Consider the following 24,030-nt stretch of genomic DNA (forward strand, 5'->3'; position numbering starts at 1 on the left):
CTATCCCCTACTCTCTCTCTTTCACAGACACACACACACACTCACACTCCCATCCCCCCTCTCTCTTCTCTCCCATCCCCTACTGTCTAGATTTGTCACACGCACTCCCATCCCTCTCTCTCCTCCTCTCTCACTCCCTCTCCCAGGTCACCTACTATTTCTCTCTCTCAAGTTCTCTCTCTCCCTTTCTACTCTCTCTCTCCCATCCCTTGCTCTTACTCTCTCTCTCTCCCATTCCCAACTCTCTCTCACACTCTCTCCCATCCCCTACTCTCTCTCACACTCTCTCCCATCCTTTTACTCTGTCTCTCCCATCTCATACTCTCTCTTTGCCACCCCCTACTCTCTCACACTCTCACACTCTCTCCTATCCCCTACTCTCTCTCTTTCACAGACACACACACACACACTCACACTCCCATCCCCCCTCTCTCTTCTCTCCCATCCCATCCCTCTCTCTCCTCCTCTCCCACTCCCTCTCCTAGGTCACCTACTATTTATCTCTCTCAAGTTCTCTCTCTCCCTCTCTACTCTCTCTCCCATCCCCTACTCTTACTCTCTCTCTCTCTCCCATTCCCAACTCTCACTCACACTCTCTCCCATTCCCTACTCTCTCTCACACTCTCTCCCATCCTTTCACTCTATCTCTCCCATCTCGTACTCTCTCTTTGCCACCCCCTACTCTCTCTCACACTCTCACACTCTCTCCTATACCCTACTCTCTCTCTTTCACACACACACACACACACGCACACACACACACACTCCCATCCCCTCTCTCTCTTCTCTCTCATCCCCTACTCTCTAGATTTGTCACACACACTCCCATCCCTCTCTCTCCTCCTCTCCCACTCCCTCTCCCAGGTCACCTACTATTTCTCTCTCTCAAGTTCTCTCTCTCCCTCTCTACTCTCTCTCTCCCATTCCCTACTCTTACTCTCTCTCTCTCCCATTCCCAACTCTCTCTCACACTCTCTCCCATCCCCTACTCTCTCTCTCACACTCTCTCCCATCCTTTCACTCTGTCTCTCCCATCCTGTACTCTCTCTCTCTCTCTGCCACCCCCTACTCTCTCTCTCTCACTCTCTCCCATCCTTTCTCTCTATCTCTCCCATCCTTTCACTCTGTCTCTCCCATCTCATACTCTCTCTCTTCCACCCCCTACTCTCTCTCACACTCTCACACTCTCTCCCATCCCCTACTCTCTCTCTTTCACAGACACACACACTCTTATCCCCCCACTCTCTTATCTCCCATCCCCTACTCTCTACATCTGTCACACACACTCTCATCCCCCCTATCTCTCTCCCTCTCCCTCTCCTACCGCCTACTAGATCTCTCTCTCTCTCAAGTTCTCTCTCTCCCTCTCTACTCTCTCTCTCTCTCCCATCCCATCCCTTACTCTCACTCTCTCTCTCTCCCATCCCCTACTCTCTCTCACACTCCCATCCCCTAATCTCACTCTCTCTCTCCCATCCCATACGAGCTCTCTCTGCCACCACCTACTCTCTCTCACACTCTCACACTCTCTCCCATCCCCTACTCTGTCTCTCTTACACACATTCCCATTCCCCCTCTCTCTCTCTCTCCCTCTCCCACTCCCTCTCCCCCATCCCCTACTCTCTCTCTCTCCCCTCTCCCATCCCCTACTCTCTCTCTTTCATAGACATGCACTCCCATCCCCCCCCTCTCTCTCTCCTCTCCCATCCCCTACTCTCTAGATTTGTCACACACACTCCCATCCCCCCTCTCTCTCCCTCTCCCACTCCCTCTTGCACGACCTACTATCTCTCTCTCTCTCAAGTACTCTCTTTCCCTCTTTACTTTCTCTCTCCCATCCCCTACTCTCTCTCATACTCTCTCTCTCTCACCCCCATCCTGTACAAGCTCTCTCTACCACCCCCTACTCTCTCTCAAACTCTCACACTCTCTCCCATCCCCTACTCTATCTCTCTTATACACATTCCCATTCCCCCCCCCTCTCTCTCTCACTCCCTCTCCCATTGCCTACTCTCTCCCATCCCCAACTCTATCTCTCTTACACACTTCCATTCTCCCTCTCCCTCTCCCTCCCACTCCCTCTCCCATCGCCTACTATCTCTCTCTCTCTCTCTCTCCCTCTCTCTCCCATCCCCTACTCTCACTCTCTCTCTTTGCCACCCCTACTCTCTCTCACACTCTCTCCCATCCCCTACTTTCTCTCTTACACACACTTCCATCCCCCCTCTCTCTCCCTCTCCCACTCCCTCTACCATTGCCTAATCTCTTTCTCCTCCATCCACCCTCTCTCTCCCTCTCCCACTCCCTCTGCCATTGCCTACTCTCTTTCTATCCCATCCCCTACTCTCTTTATCTCTCTCTCCCCTCTCTCATTCCCTACTCTCTCTCTTTCACACACACCCATCCCCCCTCTCTCCTCTCCCATCCTCTACTTTTTCTCTCACTCACTCTCCCTCTCCCACTGCCTACTCTCACTCTCTCTCTCTCTCTCTCTCTCTCTCTCTCTCTCTCACTCTCTCCCTCTCTACTCTCTCTCTGCTACCCCCTACCCTCTCTCACATTTTCACACTCTCTCTCTTTCTCTCTTACACACATTTCCATCCCCCCTCTCTCTCTCCCTCTCCCACTCCCTCTCCCATCACCTACTCTCTCTTCCATCCCCTACTCTCTCTTCCATCCCCTACTCTCTCTCAAGATACTCTATCTTCCCCCTCTCCCATTCCCTACTCTCTCTCTTTCACACACATGCACTCCCATCCTCCTCTCTCTCACTCTTCCTCTCCCACTCTGTCTCCCACCACCTACTCTCTCTCTCTCCCCCATCCCCTACTCTCAATCTCTCTCTCCCAACTTGTACTCTCTCTCACACTTCCTCTCTCTCCCATCCCCTACTTTCAATCTCTCTCCCCCATCCCATACTCTCTCTTTTCCACCTCTACTCTCTCTCTCACACTTCCTCTCTCTTGCATCTTGTACTCTCTTTGCCACCCCTACTCTCTCACATTTCCTCTATCTCCTATCCTATACTCTCTCTGCCACCCCTACTCTTTCTCACTTCCTCTCTCCCCTCTCCCATCCCCTACTTTCTCTCTATCTCTCTCACACACACAAATAGCCATTCCCTCGCCCCACCCCCCCAGCTCTCTCTTGGTTTTGGTTTGCAATTTAGGTCTCAATAGTGCGTGTGCACTATAGTGCATGTGCACTACCTTAAATTCAATAGTGTTTTAATAGGGCGTGCACGCTATAGGGCGCACGCCCTATAGGACGCACACGCTATTCAAAGCTTTGCATTAAAACCAAGCCTAAGGCTTGGTTTTGCCTTGGAGATCCAACCCAAAGGTTTGGAGTTTATAAACAGGTCTGAGACGTGTTTTCCAGAAAACATACAAAAAATGATTGATTTTTCTTGTGTGCTCCCCTTCAAGATTCTTCATGGTTGGGTATCGATAAGATCAGGTTACATAACATTATAGGTCTCTGTGTTAGCTATCTAACCATATAATTTATTTTTAATTTGAACTATTTTAAGTCTTTCATCTATAATTTCTTTTGAATGTATGTTCATTTTTTGTCAAAAACCACCATGTACTAATTGGGCTGTAGATTTTAGCTCATTCATCAAATTTTGTAACAACTTAGTTTTTTAGAAACTAGACTCCATTCTACACACTTTGAAAAAAAGAAGTTTTGATTTTAGATTAGTTTTCAATCATTTCTAGGGGGAGCACATAGATATTTCACATTTTTGGGATGGGTCTAATTTAAAAATTCATTAAAAAAAATACACATTATAAAATTACCCGAAAAATCTAGGATAAACTACATAGTGTTAGGTAACTTTTGACCAGAGTGATTAAAGAATTTCAAAGAAAAAGTTAAAATTTTAGGGGGGCCACACTTTGTACTATGTTATGTTTTTTTGGAATAAATAGTACCACTTTCTATGGCCCCCTTTTATGAGGACCTAAAACTAAACCATTTTGAAAAAAAATTAGTAGTTTAGAAACTAGATTCAAAGGACTACGACTTTTGTTTTTGTCATATCTTAAAATTTTGATCATAACTATCTTCAAATTCTTGTTGAAGTCCAGAATTTGCTAATTTTAGGAAAAAGGTGTCCACTTATACCCCCCTTTTGGCACCACAACTTTGTGCACTTACCCAACTGATAGGACTATGTGGCTCTGATCTTTTAAGTTCTTAGGTAATCTAACCCACCTACTTTTAGCACTAACCATGGCTCTCTGAAAGGAAAAGTAAGGTAGGTTCTCATATTTTGCATAGACCTTGGTTCTAGCAGTGAAGATTCTATCCCTTACTCCCTTGTTCTTATCCCCATAAGTTAATCTAAACTAGTCCCTAAGAACTTCTGGTTTACTGCTCTCATCTCTTAATGATAGGAGCTTTGTTCTTTCCTAATCTCTCTAATTATTCAATTGTCTATCATAATTAGCTTCATTATGCATCCAAGACATCAAAGCCCTTAGATGTATATCCCCTCTATAGAGTAAGTGATTCCATTGAGTTTCTATTGGAATGATAAACTTGTGCACATATAACTCACAGAGCAAGTTCTGCTACCAGTATGGCAGAGTCTAGTATAAACCATAGAATTCTTGAGCTAATTTGAATTTTGCATTTACGTTCTTGAGGGTTAGCATAAGTTGGAATAAAAGGAATTGTTCCTCTAAACACATAGCATAAATATGAGGTGGTGGTCTATAAGCAAGTGCTTGATCAGCCAATTTGAGGGCATGATCCATCATTTGTTTTTGGTTTGCCAATTGCTCTTTCAAATCTGTAATTTCCTCACCTAGGGACACTATGACTTTCTTCATTTTCTTTCTCTCTTCTTCCCATAGGGATGCAACAAACATATGTTGTCCAAATAACTAGAAAAGAAGTTTTTGTAGGGTAATGGAACCACTATCCTCTTAATAGTTATTTTTCCTCTTCCTCTGTTCCCTCTGTAGACACCTAAAAATCTTTTAGAAAATAAAGTATTTTTATTTTCTGAAAAGTCCCTGATGACATCATCATTAATTAATTAATTAATTTTTATGCCATTAAATCCCTTTATCTTTCCAAAAATGTTTAAATCTTATTTAAACACTATTTTCTTATTTATTAATTATTTAATTAATAAATTGAACAAAAATCTCAAAATAAATAATTTATTTATTTTTTGCCCAAAACTTGGCCAATTTCCTTAAGACCACTAACCTCTTCCAAAATCTTCTAATCCTTCTTTAATTTTGATTAAAGGCTAATCCCATCATTTCCTACCCCTAATACCAACTCAAAATATTTAATTAAGATTAAATATTAATCCTCATGTTTATTAAAAATATTTTAATAAATATCTCCTCAACCCAAACCCTTGAAATAAATAAAACTTTATTTATTTCCTAAAAACCTTATTTATCCTCATCCTAGGAAGTTCTAGACTCTTCTAGAAAGTCTTCATCTTCATCCAAAGCCTAGACTCTTCTAGAAGATGTCAATACTTATCTTTGACCCTAATCCTAATCTCCCCCTAACCTTGTCACATTCCCTAAACATGGATTAAGACTTGCTAACCCAAGCCAAAGAAAACAAATATCTCCCTCTTCACCCACCCTCATTAAATGCCATCCACTTGCCCATCTCTAACAAGCCTAATCCAAGCCTTAATCATTTGCACATTCCTAAGTCAAGCTTAAGACTTTCTTAATCCAACCCAAGTCAAAATATCTCAACATTCTCACAAATATCCCAACCATAAAACTTTATGAAGCCCACAAAGCCATAAATGACTCTTACAAGCCCATTTATTGCTCTTACAAGCCATTATGAGGGTCTTTATGAGCTTTGAGCCTCGTTTGTTGACCCCTCAACCCCTCTTGCTCTAACCAATGACCCTGTGACATGTGTCACTCCTTGATTGGCTATAAGGAAGTACAATCCATGTGCTCTCCTCTGATTCAATCTAAACCTTCCATAAACTTTCTCCCATCCTTGCATCCTAGCGCTTGATCCCTCAAGCTCTTTGCCTATTTAAGGAATCCTCTCCCAAGCCATTTTAACACAATCACCCATAGTAAAAAAGTAATGCCATTTTGATCATGAAGTAAATCCATAATGCCATTTTTGAGATCGATTTTTTACATCAAAAATCCATCCATCCACATCCAAATTCCAAGAATCCATTGAAGCTAGTTTGAGTACCTTGAGCATACATCCTAAATCCATATCCAAATTAGAAACATCTATAAATCAAGAGAAAAATCTCATTAAGAGAGCCCCTTAATGGCTCATATTCTCATTTAAGGGTTTCTCTTTGTCTATATTGAGGTTTATGTTAATTTAGTTAATGTTAATGCTTTTGTTTCATTAAGTTAAGTGTTTACTTGCATACTAAATTAGTGTAAACACCCTCCATAATTGCCTTATGAGATTTGTAAGCCATGTTGGTTTATAGGGAACTAGGCCAGTGTTTGAATAAATTGACTCATTCATTATGGGAACTATTTGTTGACCTGTTGGAGGATCATTTCGATTTTCATTTACTTCAACCCTACATTTCTCATTAGGGTTTTTAGGAATGTTTGCAGTTTCAGGGTGAGAAGGAGAATTATCAAGAGCAATTTGTACTAGGGATTCTTTACCAGATGGTTTGGATGAAGTAGAATGAGCTTTTACTATCACTTTAGAAATTTTTCTCCTCATTCTAGGACTTCTTCTCATAGGGGTCTCCTTTGGTATCACAACCTTCTTCCTACTTCTTCCTTTTGGTGTCTTTGTTGCAGGACCCATCTTAGTTTTCTTTTGTTTTGCGACTGTAGGGTTTGGGTTTTCTACTATCGGAGCTAAGGTCTCCTCTTGTAATTTCCTTTTTCTCTTTGCTTGGGAAAAGGTAGGTTTCTAAGTCTCTTGAATAAGTAAAGGCACCATTTCTTGCACATTCTCTTGCACATTTTCTTACACATTGCCAACTTCAGCATCTTGAGTGCTTTGCTCAATAGGTTCATTAGTGGGAACTACATTCTCCTCACTAGGCTATTCATTAAGGAAGCCTAGGGTTGTAGGCTTTTAGCTTGAACAAATTCTGCCCATGTCATAGGAGAGACATCCCTAAGTGATATTTCTATGAGTAATTTAATTAGGGCATGATGGGTGACAGAATTGTCCTTCCCCTTTTGGGTTTCTTCGGCACTAATGCATAACATGTTATACAACAAATTGGGAACATTTACTAGACAATTGTGCCTTATGTAGCTAAGCAATTTAAAATGATGTGCATGAAAATATGAAAATCTTCCTTCACAATGAGGTACCTGATAATATGCATAGCCAACTAATTGTATAGCGATAGAAGAGACGTCCTTTTGCAACCTTTCTTGGTAATATCCAACTGAGGATTAGTTGGTATGACAAACTGAGCCCTAGCTAATCTTGCATCATGCATATTAGGATAATGTTCTCCTATTATTGGTAACCTAGTTACTTCTACTATTTTCTCTTCTTTAGCAACAATTGTTAAACCCCATACAGTAGCTTCTCCTTCATTAAATGTTCTTGTAAACTCTGTGGTTACTTCTTCATCAAACATAGTTAAACTTAAGAAATACCCTAACCAGCCACATGCATTAAATCTCCTTACCGCCTCTACATCTGAGAGTAAAATAGTATGCTCTACTAGTTCTCATCATTGCAATTGTCCACCCATTCTACTTAACAATTTCACTCTCTTCTCTATTTGCACTATTTCCCTTCTATGAATTCAAGCTTTCAAACCTATTTTCACATTTTATTTTTTTAAAATCTGATTAATGTCATTACAATTCATTATGAGCATCAATAATGTGGTTTATCATGGATATGTGGAAATCATCCAAAAATGGAATTCAGATCACTTGAAAATTAAATATGGGTCATATCACAGCCTGACCGTAAGGAATTATTCAAGAATAAGAGATATGACACCTAGACACTTGCGTACTTATAGCAATTGAGTTTCATGAAGGATGTATAAAGATTTGGGAAAAATCTTCATGAATACATAGGAATGTCATTGGGTTTTAGTAACCTTCCCTGCCCCCTACAAAATATGGACAAGTGTCCACACTTGTTAGACTTAGTACAGGGTATGGAACTGGCATAATGCTACCATTATATAAATAATGCAATATTATATATAACCAACAAAAATCAATGTACTATAATAGAATTAATATTTGAAAAGATTATACATGTGAGTTGATTGTTGCATGTACCAAAAGTGGTGAAATGTACATCAGCATTGACAACATACACCAACAAACTTGCGATGTTTATTGAAAGCATTGGAAAATGATGATGTGGAAGGTGGGTGGGTGGTAGGTAAAGAAGTGAGATGAGTTGGAAAAGAAGAAATTAGAAGATGAATGGAGAAATTTTGAACTTTATGTGGTCATAAATTTTTTATTATGGGCATGCATGAAGAAATTAATATTGAAGTGTTGTAGGCAGGAGGTCAACACTTTCTGCTATAGGAAGAGTTACCTGGTGTACATTTGAATTCGATTGTTGAAATTGTTGTAGGAAGTCCTCTTTTGTCTGGGGCCATTTATCTAACTTGAGTATATGGCCATTGACTAATAATTTAAAAGACACTAGATCAATGGTAGTTAATTGGACAACTCCATTTGGAAAGACATGGTCATTTCATATGGACCCAACCATCTTGTCTGTAGCTTGCTTGACATATCTTTAAATCTGGAATCATATAGTAGTGCCTAGTCACCAACTTGAAATTCTTTATTGCTAGTGTGGGAGTCATGTCATTTTTTTTTTTTCCTTTTGTATAATTTTAGTGTGTTCTAGAGCAGCCTTGCACATTTCATCCAAGGAATTAAGATGTAGAAGACGTTCTCTCTATGCTACAGAAAGTTCAATGTTTAGCTCTAGTGCAGTTCTTAAAGTTTTATGTTCAAATTCAATGGAGAGCATTGCTATTTTCTTTCATGTTGTTCTATAGGCCCAAACAACTTTTGGTAATCTACTATTCCAATCCCTATGGTGCAAACAAACTATTTTTGTTAAGATAGCCTCTATTTCCCAATTTGTGACTTATGCTTGTCCATTAGTTTGAGGGTGATAGGGACTTGATTTTCAGTGCTTGATATTATATTGTTTCATCAATTCTGTGATTAGATTAGAAATAAATTGAGCACCTTGGTTAGTGAATAGTTCTTTGGCTACACCATAGTGAGTAAAAATTTCTTCATACAAAAATTCTACAACTTTGTGATCATGAGCATGCTTTATGGCTTTCACTTCAACCCATTTTGTTAAGTAGTCAGTGCACACAAGGATATATGATTTCCCATTGGATGAAGGATCAATTGGACCAATGAAGTCCATACCCCATTTGTCAAACGATGTTAATGCAAGTTATGGATTGAGAGGCATTTCATCTATTCTTGTTAGTTACCCCATCTTTTGACACTTGTCACACTTCCGTGTATAGTTGGTTGCATCTTTGTGAAGTGTAGGCCAATAGTAACGAGTTGTTAAAATTTTCAAGGCTATTCTTTTTGCTACAAAGTACCCTCCACATGGTTCATTATGACATATATGTAGAATATCATATTTTTCATCCGCTCACACATCTTCTCATAACTTGATCAAGTCTAGTGTAAAATAAGATATTATCAATCCAAGAGAAATGGAAACTTCTTTATACAAGTATCTTCTTTTCCTTATAAGAGAAACGTTCTGGCATTTTATTAGCTATAATGTAGGTAGAAATGTCTGCATACTATGGAGTTTGAATAGCAATATGAAATAAATGCTCATCTAGAAATGCATCATCTACCAAAGTAGTGTCATTTTCATCATGATGGATTCTTGATAAATAATCAGCTACCACATTGGCTCTTCCAGGCTTATCAACGATGGTGATATCAAATTCTTGCAACAATAGTAACCATCTTGATAATTGGCCTATTATAGCAGGTTTGTTCATGAGATATTTAATTGCTACATGATCAGTATGAACAAATACAAGATAGCCAGTTATGTAATGCTAGAATTTGTTCAAAGCATAAACTACTGCTAATAGTTTTTTTTTAGTTACTGTGTAGTTTAATTTTGGTCTATGAAGGCTCTTGCTAATATAATATATTGCATTTTCAAGATGTTGAGATTTTTTTCCTAGAACTGCATCTATGGCATAGTTAGAAGCATCTATATACATGTGAAAAGGCAAAGTCCAATCAGGGCCTTGTGAAACTGGGGCTGTAGTGAGAAGTTTCTTAAGCTGCAGGAAGGCTTCATTGCATTCTAATGTCCAAATGAATTCAAATTCTTTGGTTAGTAATGTATACAAGGGACTAGCTATTTTTTTGAAGTCTTTTATGAAATGTTTATAATATCTAGCATGACCTAGAAAAGATCTTACATCTTTCGATTTTGTGGGTATGGGCAATGTTTGAATTACCTCTATCTTAGCTAGATCCGCTTGTATTCCTGTAGCTGATATGAAATGACCAAGTACCCCACCTTCCTACATGAGCATGAAACATTTTTCACTATTAAGTGCCAGATTATGTTCTTGACACCTTATTAGAACTTTTTCAAGATTCATCATTGCAACGATGCCAAAAGTGGTCTGCCTCACAATAGGTCTATAATAATCATACCAAAGGCCATACTTAGGAATAATGTATTCAATCTAAGGACTATTTTTCTCCATCATGAGGTGTATTTAATTTTTTCAACCCAGGGACGGATACTTGAAATGGTCAGCACAATATGTGCACTAGGTTTTTTAATGAGTAATTATCCTTATGCTACAGGGAAAAAGTAAAATGCAAGGAAAGAACCTACACTAGTGCTGTAGGAAATTGACATACTTGACTCTTTACTGAAACAAATACTGGAAATGCAATTAAATACATGATATATTCCAACTTAGTTCATCTACTATAATTGTTCTTACAGATGTTGTAGGAACACTCACAAAGTATGATGCTATAGGAAGGAACTTATAACTTCTATCTGCAATAGTAAAGATGCTTGGAAACAAATCTATACTACTCTAATCTAATCCACCTCCCAAGTGGGCCCCCTTAGTTTTCTTTTGATAATCTAATCTACTAACAAAAAATGTAAACCAAGAGCTATTTCATTATGTTCCAGAAATTCTTTACATGAGAACAATACATAGAACTATAAAAACAACTCACTATAAGAGTCAATAATTTCTTGTCATAAATTTTCTTCTAACTTTTTAACACTATTGGTTTTATCTTTATAAATAGAAGATTGACGCTTATTCAAGAACATAAAAGCAAAAAAAAACTTCAAATCTGCTAGAGAAAAAGGAAGAAAAGATATAAGCTCAAGGCAGGAATAATAAAGTCTGCACAACCACTTTGTTAGAATAATAAATACAAAGAAATATAATAGTTCTTCATAGCTCCTCCATATTAGTGGCCATGTCCTTTGGTACCATTATGAATCTTTCTGTAATGCCCCACCAAGGGATCCAAAAGAAATAACCTAAAGTTTAACTAAGTTTGGCAACACATTTTTTTTTGAGACAAGAAATAATAACATACACATCAAACACATAGTAGCAGAAGCAATAACATACAATCAACTAAAGCATACATAACAGGTTATATTTCTTAAAGATCCCAAGATGTTGAATCACATATAAATTTAAATTAATACTAAGTCCATCAATACCACATCCATATGAAAGAATAATGAAAAGTCCAATGTCCATTTAAATAATATACATTTGTTCAAAATGCCTCTTGGCAAATGAATTTCAGAATGCTCAATCATCCACTGTACATGTCATAGGGTATGAAAGGCTAAAAGAACATACATAAATGAAAATAGAATTACATCCTCCTCCTCGGATCCTTGATACAAAGTACAATAAAATAAATGAAACCATCCACCATACATGATACATCCATCCATCATAAAAGATATAAACATCCATCATAAAGTATAACCATCCATCAAATGATACATAGAAAGAATGAAAGTAAATGCAGACAAAGAAGCTCCAGCCACGGTGACTATGAATGGATCTCAATGGTAAGAGTAAAAAGCACTACCACCTGATTGTGTGGAACCTAAATGGCCCACTCCCACCACACTAAGGAGATAGTCTCAAGTCCCAAATAGGATATCAAACCAAATATCAAAAGTACTCTCTAAGTCCAAGAAATCCTAAAAGTTTTCTAACTCAAAGGTTCTAAGATAGGTCAACATCTAATTCCTAGAGTCACACAAAGACACGTAGGAAACCTACTATGTAAGCAAACAAGTGTCATCACATGAATCATGCTAGAGTTACCCTGGCAGTCTCTTAGGACCCCGATCCCCTAGTGATCCCTATGCGACCACTAGTATCCTCTCGTATTGACAAGGCATACTATGGAATGCAAGGTTGCAACCAAGCGTTATCTCTACTCCCATCCTAGTTTGTACTAGCACTCGAGGCATGGGTGAGAACATGCAAAACTCTTATTAGGTTCATTTTAATCCCATTTAGTGTAATGTTTTCACTTATTAAACAACTTACAATGGGTTACCCTGGGAACCACATAGGGCCCCGACCCCCATTGCAAGCCACTTCCTGACACTACATGTAGATAACCTACCCTAGGCTCATAAAAGTATAAATCAAGAATCATATAAATTCACCTTAGCACTATACAAGCGACTGTAAAGCATCAGAAGATAATCATAATAACACATCAGTTCTCCATGAGCAACTAGAAAGCATCCCAAAATAATACTAATCGAAGACTCCAAAATGGTCAAGTCAATTATGTCATAACATGACATCATCAAGAAAAAATCATTCAAAATACCTCAGTCCTATCAAAGTGACTGGAAAGCAATTCGAATATAACTGATCGAGGACTCATAAATGGTTAAGTCAAGTAAGTCATACATTCACCTTAGTGTCACACAAGATCATTGGAAAGCAATAACGAACAGTAAATACAAACATATCATAGAGCATACCATCACATTACCATGGTTGGGTTTTAAAAGATCGAGACCAAAATATTATCATGACATCACAAACACACAACCTTTGAGCCTCTGGTAACAACCTAAGACTGGTCAAACTAGGTCAAACCCCTGAAACCCAAAACACAAATAACACACATAAAATAAAGTGTAGGAATCAAGTTTTGGTTTGATTTTAGAAACATATTGTTGAGTTGAATGTAAGTTTTTTGAATACCTACAAATTACAATTTAACCCTTTGCTATTTACCCCATTCATATATTCAAATAAAATAGAAAATTACCCTTATTCGATTTTAAGTCAATTAAAATAATCCCAAGGTAATTATTTATTTATTTAAGTTATTAAAATAATCCTTATTGATTTTTAATTAAAATGATTTACAATTTTATTATAAAATCAAGGTTAATAATAATAATTAGATAACTTTACAACCCTATCAATTTACATTCATTGTCAATTAAACATAATTTAATTATATTTAATTAACTTAATTAATAAATTATATATAATAATCTTATCAATCCCACAATAACTATTTATTTAAAATAATAAATATTAATAAATTCATTAATAAAATTTATTATTAAATAATAATTTAAAAATATATATTACTAGTTAATTTTTTTTAATAATAAACAATTTACAAAATTAAATTAATTTAAATTATAAAATTTATAAATATAAAAAAAAACATTATAAAAAAAATGGCATATTGTATAAAGGCCTGCTGACCTTATATAAATGGTGGTTGTCATGTGGCCGTAGCCTATTTACTGCCGCACACAGCAATAATTATTACTATTGTTGTGGCGGCAGAACAATTTACGCCATAAGTAGTTTGTGAAGCTACGGGGAGGAAGGAAAAAGGTAAGAAGGGGGGTGGGGGTTGGTGGCCCCTGCCCACCCCATCATTTATTATTATTTTTTAAATTAATTAATTAATTAATTAATTATTAATATATATTTTTTCATAAAATTTAATTCAAATAAATACCCCCACCTGTTAAAATTTTAATATATATTTTTAATAAACATTTACAATTTTAGTTTGATAGGAGAAATACGAATATTCATTCAAATTTTTAATTTAAAGATTCCATATTATTTCAAAACCTTTTTTCCCATTTAATTTTCCATATTCAAATTCATTGAAAGAAGGTTTCAATAATATTATATCCTCCATGTATTCATAAAAATTTCCACAAGCATTCTAATAGATTCAAAATATAATATTGAAAGATTCATCATAGGGAAAATTGAACAAACAATTCTTAGTCATGATGAAGACAAGAAAGTAAAGAGCATAATCAATTGTGTGAAAAATCACAAGCATCTACCTGGACTTTGATGCTAATTGCTACGCTCAAGATGATTGTAGAGAAATCCCTCCTCTCGAAGCCTTCTCTTTTTTGAAATTCTTTCCCCTTCCAAAATTTCCAGTTCCTTGAAAATGAACCCTCAAATGCATGATAAGGAGTTCTCTCCTAAAATCAGGGCACTAAGTTCACCCGAGAGGACTCTTTGCTCACTAAACTTCAACTCCCTATTAACTTTTAGATTAATCTTCTCATTATCTTTTCTTTGCACATTTATTGAATTATTAAATAACTTTATTTAATTTTTACTTGACTTCTTTTTAAATTAATTTATTAAATTTAATCCCATGCACGCATCATGCAATCACAAACTTTTAATAAATTAATTTCTTTTTTCACTTCTTAATTAATTTGTTATATTTAAATCTCATTCATACATCATGTGAACTTAAAATTTTTAATAAATTAATATATTTTCACTTTTAAATTTATTTTTGAAACTTAATTGATAAAATATTTATTAACTTAAATAATAATAATATTTAGCATTTATTTAAACATGAACTCTAAATATATTATTATTAAATTAAATTAATATTATCACATTCTAAATTTATTCATATATCTTTTATCTTCAAATTTAATTCTTTTTAATTAATTAATTAATTATAATTAAATATTAAAATATCATAATAAATTTCCATTAAGTTAAATCATTAATTTAATCTTTTAATTAGACTTAATTAATAGAAAATTCACCAAAGACTCATAAAACAGCATACCAAAACCCATCAAAGAAAAACACATACAAAATCAAACTAAAGGGTTATAATCACAAATTAATGTCATTCGATGCATTCAAAGGGTACTCAACTTAGATACTTGTCCTAATTTTCTTGGACAAATGGCTTAAAGGTTTAGAATTTGGACTTAAGAATTTATCTCCCCTCTCTTACCATTGAGATAATGCGATAAGGTACACTCATCTTGGCAATTTAGGGAAGTCGATACTCGGTACCTGCAACTTGCATAAAATCCACGCATGTAAAAACATAATATTCTAAACTAAACATGCAATGGTAGGAAGTGGTGCATCATGTAGATCCCGACTAGTAGGTGACTACAACTCCCTTTCTTAACCACATCAGAAATGTCATACATAAAAAAAATACACACACACCATACACATGCAGTATGGGGTAAGTATCCATAAGAATACATATAATAATCCATCTAACTAATCATCATCAATAACTGAAAACATTGAATAATCATCATGCATGAAACTGGCCTGAAAGAGTTCGGCAATGATAACAGAAATGCGAACTAGGGGCAGGCACTACACTTTCCACTGCGGCTTAACATCTTTTCTCCTCAAATTCTATTGACTATCTTCAACATTTCCATTTGAATGCTTCTAACCATCTTTAGCTCCCTTTGCTAATAGGTTAGTTATTATGCAGAGATATTTGCAAATAAGCATTATCAAATTAAATTCAAATACGAGAGCACACATTCTGATAGTTATATGGAATACTAAATTCTATATATAATATTGGCAAAATATAACATACTATCTACCCATAGGTTAATCATCAGTTCAAGAAAACATAAGTTCACAAATGTCTTGGTGGAAGTAAAACAAAGTGTTTAAAACTATCATAAAATAGAGGTAATAATTAGCCTCATCAATAACATTGAGGATGTTGTCAAGTAGATCAGTCAGATGTGGAAACTTACTTATGGGTTGACAACAGTAAAGGAAGGAGAGGAAGAACCCATTGAAGTAAAGGATGATCAAGAATATGATGACAAAGCTAACACTATTGGAGGAGGAATAGAAATTTAAGTAGATGACAAGGCAACAATTGAGCTAGAGCAGCTAGAAGAACATAGTGTACAGGACATACAATTGCCGAGTATCAATCCTCCACATGTCACAAGTGAGACTACTAAGACAATAACTATCAAGGATGTTTTTGATCTATCAGCTTAGAATATCAATCCCCTCACTAAAGATGATTTGAAGAAGATCTTAGATTAGTCTACTCTACAAGCCAAACTTTGTGGTAATCTTGTTTTGGTCAGTGTGGATGAGGTACAAAAGTTAGTGACGAATGTTACAAGGGAAAAGGAAAATCCACAAGAACCACCTTCTATCATCCTTTTAAACACTAATGTACAACCTTTGATCCAAATTCTTGAAGATGCATCTAAAAAGGTTGATACAATTGAGATTGGAAGCACAAGTTGCTAAGGTAGAAACAAGTCATATAGACTCATCTACACCTACAGCACAAGGAAAAGGTGTAAGTTAGGTTATTATGGTAGAACAGGGAAAGCCTAAAAAGAGTGAGATGACACTACAATTGAAGGAGAAAACTACCATCCAAGCCCTGGTAACCTTACTAGTATCTGGTACTCTACTAAGTCATACTCTTCAGAAGCTAAGCACATATGCTACTCCATTGCAAATCTCAGTGTCGAGCCCAAGTCCATCAAAGGCTAAAGAAGTAATTCAATATGGAGATGTGAGCCTTGATGAAGAGATAATTTTTCCCAAGTTTGATTTTGATACCATGACTATAGAACAAATGGCCATATTGCAACAGGCCCTAGCAAGGAAAAGGCATCAAGAAATGCTTAGAAGGGAACACAGGTATAAGTAGGCACTACAAGATATCAAAGACATCTTTTTAGATGTATTTAGTCTACCAAAGCCTGATGAGACCAAGCCACTAATGGAACAAGTGATAGATATAGTGGAGAAGGTCATTAATGAAGACCTAGATACCAATGCCAAACTACTTGAATGGTTAGAAAAGAAGTTCCAAAACAAAGTAAATGAGAAAATATCTAGTGACATAGCACTAACACAAGTTGCATTGGCAACTAAGGTTGAGGATGTGAAGAAGGTACTTGAGAATATATTCTCATTATACACTAAATTGTGAAATCCCTCACTCTTTTCTCAAGAGACTAGAAGTCACATTCTAAGTCTGGAGAGCCAAATTTCTACATCAGGTGCAAAACTACAAATGAATCTAGCTTAGAGTGAGAAGCACTTTAGGTTACTACTTCAAACATAGAGTCAGTTAGCTATATTGATAGCAGATGAGGCTAGCATAAGGGCCAAATTGACTAGCATCCAAGCAACTCTCACCCCCAATATAAAAATATTGCATAAGGAGCTAGGCTATGCTAAAACCCTAATGAAGAAAGACCCCAATATTTCTACCTTAGATGGTCTAGTTCACCTTGCTACCAAGCTTGTAATCCAAATCAAGTAATTGGATGTAGCATATGAGAACTGGGATGTAGCTCTTAAAATGATATTGGATGTCCTCAAATCCTTTCTAGACAAACACACAATAAGTGTGTAGCCCATTGACATAAGTGTCAAAAATGGGAGAGTAAGATAAATGGGGAGAATTAGATAAAAGGGGAAGACATATTTTTGGGGAGAATGGAATAAGAGAATGGGGGAGAACAAGAAAAGAGAGAGAAGAATCAAAACATAAAAAAAGTATTAGATGAAAGAGTATCAGCAAAACAACATTAGTAGAGACACATTTACTCAGTATAAGTACCAAATTTTGGATACAGAACAAACATATCAACTCAGGGGGAGTTTATCAAAAATTTTGGTATCTAAGTGATTACAAAATTTTGAAGTTTTGTATATAAGCCCAGTTGAGATATGTTATGCTTATGAGATTTAAGATATTATTGCATGCTCAAGTTTTTTTGACACTCATGTCAAAGGGAGAGATTGTTGATCTCAAATTGGTTTTGACAAGTGAGTTTCAACACACTTAAGTTATTTACTTAGTTCATGCCAAACTAGTAGTACATGTTGGGCACAACATGTATATGTTAGACAATGCCAAGTCATAGTGAGTGTCGAGCCACTCATGTGCTAAGTCACTCAAGTGCTGAGAAGATAGTATATGCTGAGTAACATGGGAGTTGAGTAAATAGTGGATACCAAGCAATACAAGTGCTGAGTCATAACATAAAGCTTAGTGTATGCTGAGCATCAGAGACTTTAGATGCTGAGTGACACAATTTTGACATATTTGTTTGTAAAGGAAAAAACAATTATGTAAACTATTTTTGAGCTGACTTAAAGGTAAATTTTGATATTTTGGAGATAAGGAGAAATCTCTAGTTGGATTCCCTATACAATTGCATGCAACCAATCAGAAAATGGGAAGGAAAAAGCAGCAAAATGGATGAATCTCCCATAGATTCATACGTAACCCTAAGTCGCTAAGTCTTCATAAGGAGGACAAAACCCTAAATTCTCTATGAGTGTGTAAGGAATTGAAGGAGCTAAGAGAGAAGTTTGCATGCACAAACAAAGAATTCATGGTGGCTTAGAAGTTATGAAGTGAAACAACATTGCATAATCAGTTAGAGTAGAACAAAGGATAGAGAAAATGATACAAAAAAGAGACATCTAATTGATAAGGATCAAGAAGACATTGGTTAGAGATGATTTTTTATCTAGCAAGCAAGTGCTAACTACAAGATCAATGTTGAGACATTCTAATAGGTGATTTCAGTCTAAATATCTTAACAAAGTAGTCCTAACAGGCTATATGAAATCTTTTAACAGGGTGCTTACTTAGTTGCAAGTTATAGTCTTTTAGTAAGGAACACTTCTAATCGGGTATTGAAATCCTGTAACAAGGTGAGACCTAATAGTCTTTGTAAGCCTTTGACAAGGTAGACCTTTCATAGGGTAGATCATGACTCATGATCAAAACATTGTAGCTTTTATTGGATACACTTTATTGCTACAGTAGTGAAGATTTGTGGGTGTCATCCCCACCCTAGTTTTACCTTCTCATTGGAGGGTTTTTGGGTAATCATATGTAGTGTTATATGTGTATGGTTTCTTATATTTTTACATGATTTTGATGTATATACTTTATATGTTATTTTAGTTTACTCATGGAATGTATGAGATGAATGTGTGGTCAAAGTTTTAACTACTGATTCACCCCCCCTTTCATAAGTTTACCTTTCCTATTGTAATTCCAATAGTTAGCATGGATTTTGTTGTTGGATTACTGAGGGCACAATGCAGGCATGATTCTATTTTTGTGGTGGTTGACAGGTTTTCAAAGATGGCACATTTCATTCCTTGCGAGAAGACTAGTGATGATGTTCATGTGGCAGGGTTGTTTTTCAAAAAAGTGGTAAGACTACATGGTCTACCAAAGAGCATAGTTTCAGGTTGAGATACCACATTTTTTGGGAATTTCTAGCATACATTGTGGAAGAAGTTGAAGATAGATTTGAAGTTTAGTACATCACATCATCCACAGACTGATGGATAGACAGAAGTTGAGAATCGTAGTTTGGGAAACTTGCTAAGATGTTTGGTTGGAGATAAACCAAAAGGATGGGATATGATTTTACCATAGGTGGAATTTGCATATAATAATTCTATCAATAGGAGTACTGGTAAATCACCATTCCAAATTGTATATGGGAGTATTCCTAGAAATGCTTCTAAATTAAGGCAGTTGGATAACAAAGAGATAAGTAGTGCTGAAGTAGAAGATTATGCTAAACATTTGAAGAACATCCATGAGAAGGTGAGGAAACACATCATAAAGATGAATACATAGTATAAGGATAAAGAAGATGTGAAAAATAGGTAGAAGGAATTTTAGATTGGAGATGAAGTCATGGTTCATTTGGGGAAGGAGCATTTACTAGTGGGTACATATAATAAGCTAAAGATGAAAAAGTTTGGACCATGCAAGATAGTGAAAAGGCATGATTCTGGAATGCTTATGAAGTGGAGTTGCCTGTTGAGTTGAATATTTCACCAGTATTTAACATTTTAGATTTGATAGAGTATTATGAAGGAGGTGATGAAAATGAAGTCACAAAAGAGTAGTGGAGTATTCTAGCAACTAGTTTGGCTACAAAGTAGATTGAGGATATACTAGACAGTCATATTGGTAAAAGTACAAGGAACAAAACTTATGAGGAATATCTAGTCAAATGGAAAATGAGGCTAGTAGAGGATTCATCATAGCTAGCAAGGGAGGAGGTTAACTATCTTAGTTTTCCTCTGAACACTTGAGACGTGATAGAGTCACTTCTCAAATTACCCCAGGTGTTTAATGCAGGAACATCCTGGGTGTAAGAGAAATCTTTCATTACCCAAAAATATTTTCTTTTTAGTCTTTTCTATTTTAATAAGGACTAGTAGACAGGGTAGTTACTATTAATGGAAACTTTCTATTTTTAGCAAGTTTTTCATATGAGCTTAGAATGTTCTTATTTTCTACAAGAAGGTTCATTTTAGAGTTGTAAGCCTACCATAAAAATTTTATTTCTCAAGCTTAAGTATCAGAGAAATTATGGATTTTCAGTGGAAAAATTTATAGAAAAAAATCTTTAGGCTCACTATTTGAGGCCTTAGAGTGCCTGGATGAGGTCCAAAAACTTGACAAAAGGGCACTAGCAGTATTGTGAGCCTATAGATCAGGAGCTGGCATTTCTAAAAAGTGGTTAGCCAATCAGAGCAATGGTTCATAAGTTATGGCCTTTCAAAGTTGGGCTACTCAAAATATCTAAAATAATTGTCAAAGATGTAGTTAGATGACTCTATATGTATTGTTAGGGTCTTTCATCCCTAGGTATTAAGTTTCATTGTCTAGAACCTTCTTGGATAGCATAAAATTGCCTATTTAAGAAAGGCTTGAACATTGTCTAGGACAACTCTGGGTGATTATTTAGAGTTTGTCTTGCAAATTATTGTAATGAAGGTGCCCGTATGGGTTAGCATATTGTACTTGTGAATTTTTTAATTCCACACGTGCAGTGCAAATAAGAAGTCCATAATTTGTTCTTGTATTTGTTGTTGTTTCTTTGTTTTTGTTATGAGTTTATGGTATTAAGGGGAGCACAATTCATTATAAGCATTCTCAAGTACTGTCATAATCCTTGCATATTCTTTTTTCCTATCTTTCTCTTGAATCTTTACATTTTATTTTTACATCCACCTTCTATGTTCTTGAGATATCCTACTTTAGATCAAAGTCATCTTCTTGAGGAAATTCTCTCTCCCTTTTGAAGATAAAATAGAAATCATAAAAATTGTCAATTATTTTTATTGGAGTGTTTTCATTGCCTAATAATGGAACTAGTTGAATCACAAACCATTGATTGTTCCTGAAAAAAAAAAGCCCAAACACTTTAACAAATCTTATGGGGAACAATCAAATGGTACTTCATCATAAAATTTGTCAATGGAATCATAAATTCTCATGTTTATAAGATCTATCAAAATTTCATAAACCTCTTCAATGGTCTTAAAAGAACTTTCAATTTTGTCCCTTTTTGCCTCTTTTTCTACCTCTATTTCTTCTGCTAGAAGAAGTGATGCCTGCTTATCTAGATGATGTATCATAGCAATTCATGATAGCTTTTAAAGTTTTATGAATATGATCTTCAGTTGAAAGGAGCACAGATTACCTAATCCTAGTAAGGCATAATGTTCTTCTTGATCCTTTCCAACAATAAATTATTTTTCCCTTTGAAACTATCTAAATCATAAGATATTGTTATTGGAAACTACACTTGTTGTGTTGTCATTGATGTCAAACCTATTGGTGAGATAGTTTGTTATCTAATCTAAGTGTCATATCTATTTGATTGATGAAAATTATTTGAGAAGTTGTTCATAACAAAATAATCTAGAGGAAAGGTTGAATTATGAAGGGGAAGCAACAAATGGACACTTGATTAGTTGGACTTTGACAAGATAAATTAATTGTTTAAATCATGTTGCAAGTGGAGAAGAAAATATTGTGAAAGCCTTGAAGATGCAATTAAAGATTGATCAAATGCATGGGCTTGACCAAGAAATAGAGAATAAGATTAAGGAACTTGAAGTACATGCCTAGTGATGCTAGTGTTGACTAAGCATCAGTATCAACTGAGTGACAATATATGTGCCAAGTAAGAAATTTAGTAATGACCAAGTAACCTAGTGATGACCTAGTGTCAGAACTAAGTGTTGGCCAAGGAACAACTTTTTAACAATTTATGAGAAATCATAATTTCCAACCAACTAAGATGATTTCTTGGGATATGGAAAGTGTGTTGAAGATAAGGATTGATGAGTTGGATCATTTAATGACATGAGAGGATTATGTAAATGATCTAATGAATTTATTCCATGATAAGTTTCTAGAAAAGAAGAGGATAAACAAGATGGAAATCATTTTCATTGTATGTGGTGGATATAATCATAAAACCTAAGATCTACAATGATGTTTAAGTGGAAAAAGATCAGAATTACCTATTGAAGGAGGTAAAAGCATTTAAACGAGAGAGAGAGAGAGAGAGAGAGAGAGAGAGAGAGAGAGAGAGAGAGTAGTTGTTGATGTTATTTACTAGCAAATCTAAGAAAAAGGTTGAGAAGAGGTGAATAGTGTTTACTTGAAGGGTTACCAAGCGAATAAGAGACAAAGATGACAATGGAGACCAAAAATTGAAATGGTTTAAGAGTTGAACTAATATCTATACATGCAAAGTGAGTTGTACTTGATAGATCAAAACTTGCTCTTACTTTCTAGCCATTGTAAACAATTTTTTAATCCTTTAATCAAGGTTGACTTAACAGTCACATGTAAATCCTTTAACAAGGTGACATTATAAAGGAATGTTATAAATTCATCTAATAAAGCCATTCCTAATAGGGTGATTAAATCCTTTAACAAGGTCACATTTAATAGTGTGTTTTTAAACCTTTAACAGGATTGGCTCCTAACAAAGCTCACTTTAGAAGAGTGAAAATTAGTGACACGTTGCTAGTATTTTTTCCCAAATTGGGTTTCCATGTTAAATAATAGTGTCAAATTCATGTGGATGTTATTTATGATATTTTATTGATTAATGTTTACATTTTGTAAGTTTTTTATATTTAGGAAAATGGGCATCTAGTTGATGTTACTAAAATTTGACTGTAGAGACTGAGGTAAGGAATGATGAGATATGAAGTTGTTTAAGTGTTTATTTGTTCAATTGGTACATCAAAACCTTGGATAATTGATTCACCCCTCCCCTCTTAGTTATTCTAAATATTCTAACAATTGTGTCCTCTTTCCTTTTCATCAAACTCACTTTTATCATAATTATCATTCTCTGAGAAATCCTTGCAACCCATTAATCTTAGAGTAACATAATGGAATGAGAAGCCAAAAAGTTCCAAAACAAGAGCCTTTATAGGATGCTAGTTAGATAATATATAAAGAGGCTTCCCATCATCAAATTAAGCATAATACATAAGTAGAAACACCCCATTATTTGGAATTTTTAGCCAAAAGAAACTCACATACAATGGAAAACAATGGATCTTCATGAATGTGTATTAAGGTAAATTATTTTGATAAGATTTAGATCTTCACTGGGTTAAGCTAGTAATAAAATGGGTCTCATCTAGTAGCTAATAAATACATTGAGAAATCTAGGCAAAGAATGAAAAATAAAATCTGAGAAAATCCCAATAGTAGTATTGAGCACCCAAATCATTGTAATCACATGCTTTAGAGTAGACAAGGAACATAGATAGAAATAATTATAGCTTCAAGGGTTTCTTTCCAGCAAACCCTTCATCCTCAAAAATATGCAATTTGAAATCACATTATA

The 24,030-nt window shown here is 35.6% G+C and overlaps 1 pseudogene; it reads right to left on the reverse strand.

The window, feature by feature from the left end:
- Nucleotides 1–23,653, reverse strand: part of LOC149563065 (uncharacterized) — a 49,787-nt pseudogene extending 26,134 nt beyond the window's left edge.
- Nucleotides 23,654–24,030: the final 377 nt, after the last annotated feature.

Source organism: Cupressus sempervirens, chromosome 4 (genome assembly GCF_028749045.1).
Source record: "Cupressus sempervirens isolate cs-2001-9-10 chromosome 4, ASM2874904v1, whole genome shotgun sequence".
Classification (NCBI taxonomy): domain Eukaryota; kingdom Viridiplantae; phylum Streptophyta; class Pinopsida; order Cupressales; family Cupressaceae; genus Cupressus; species Cupressus sempervirens.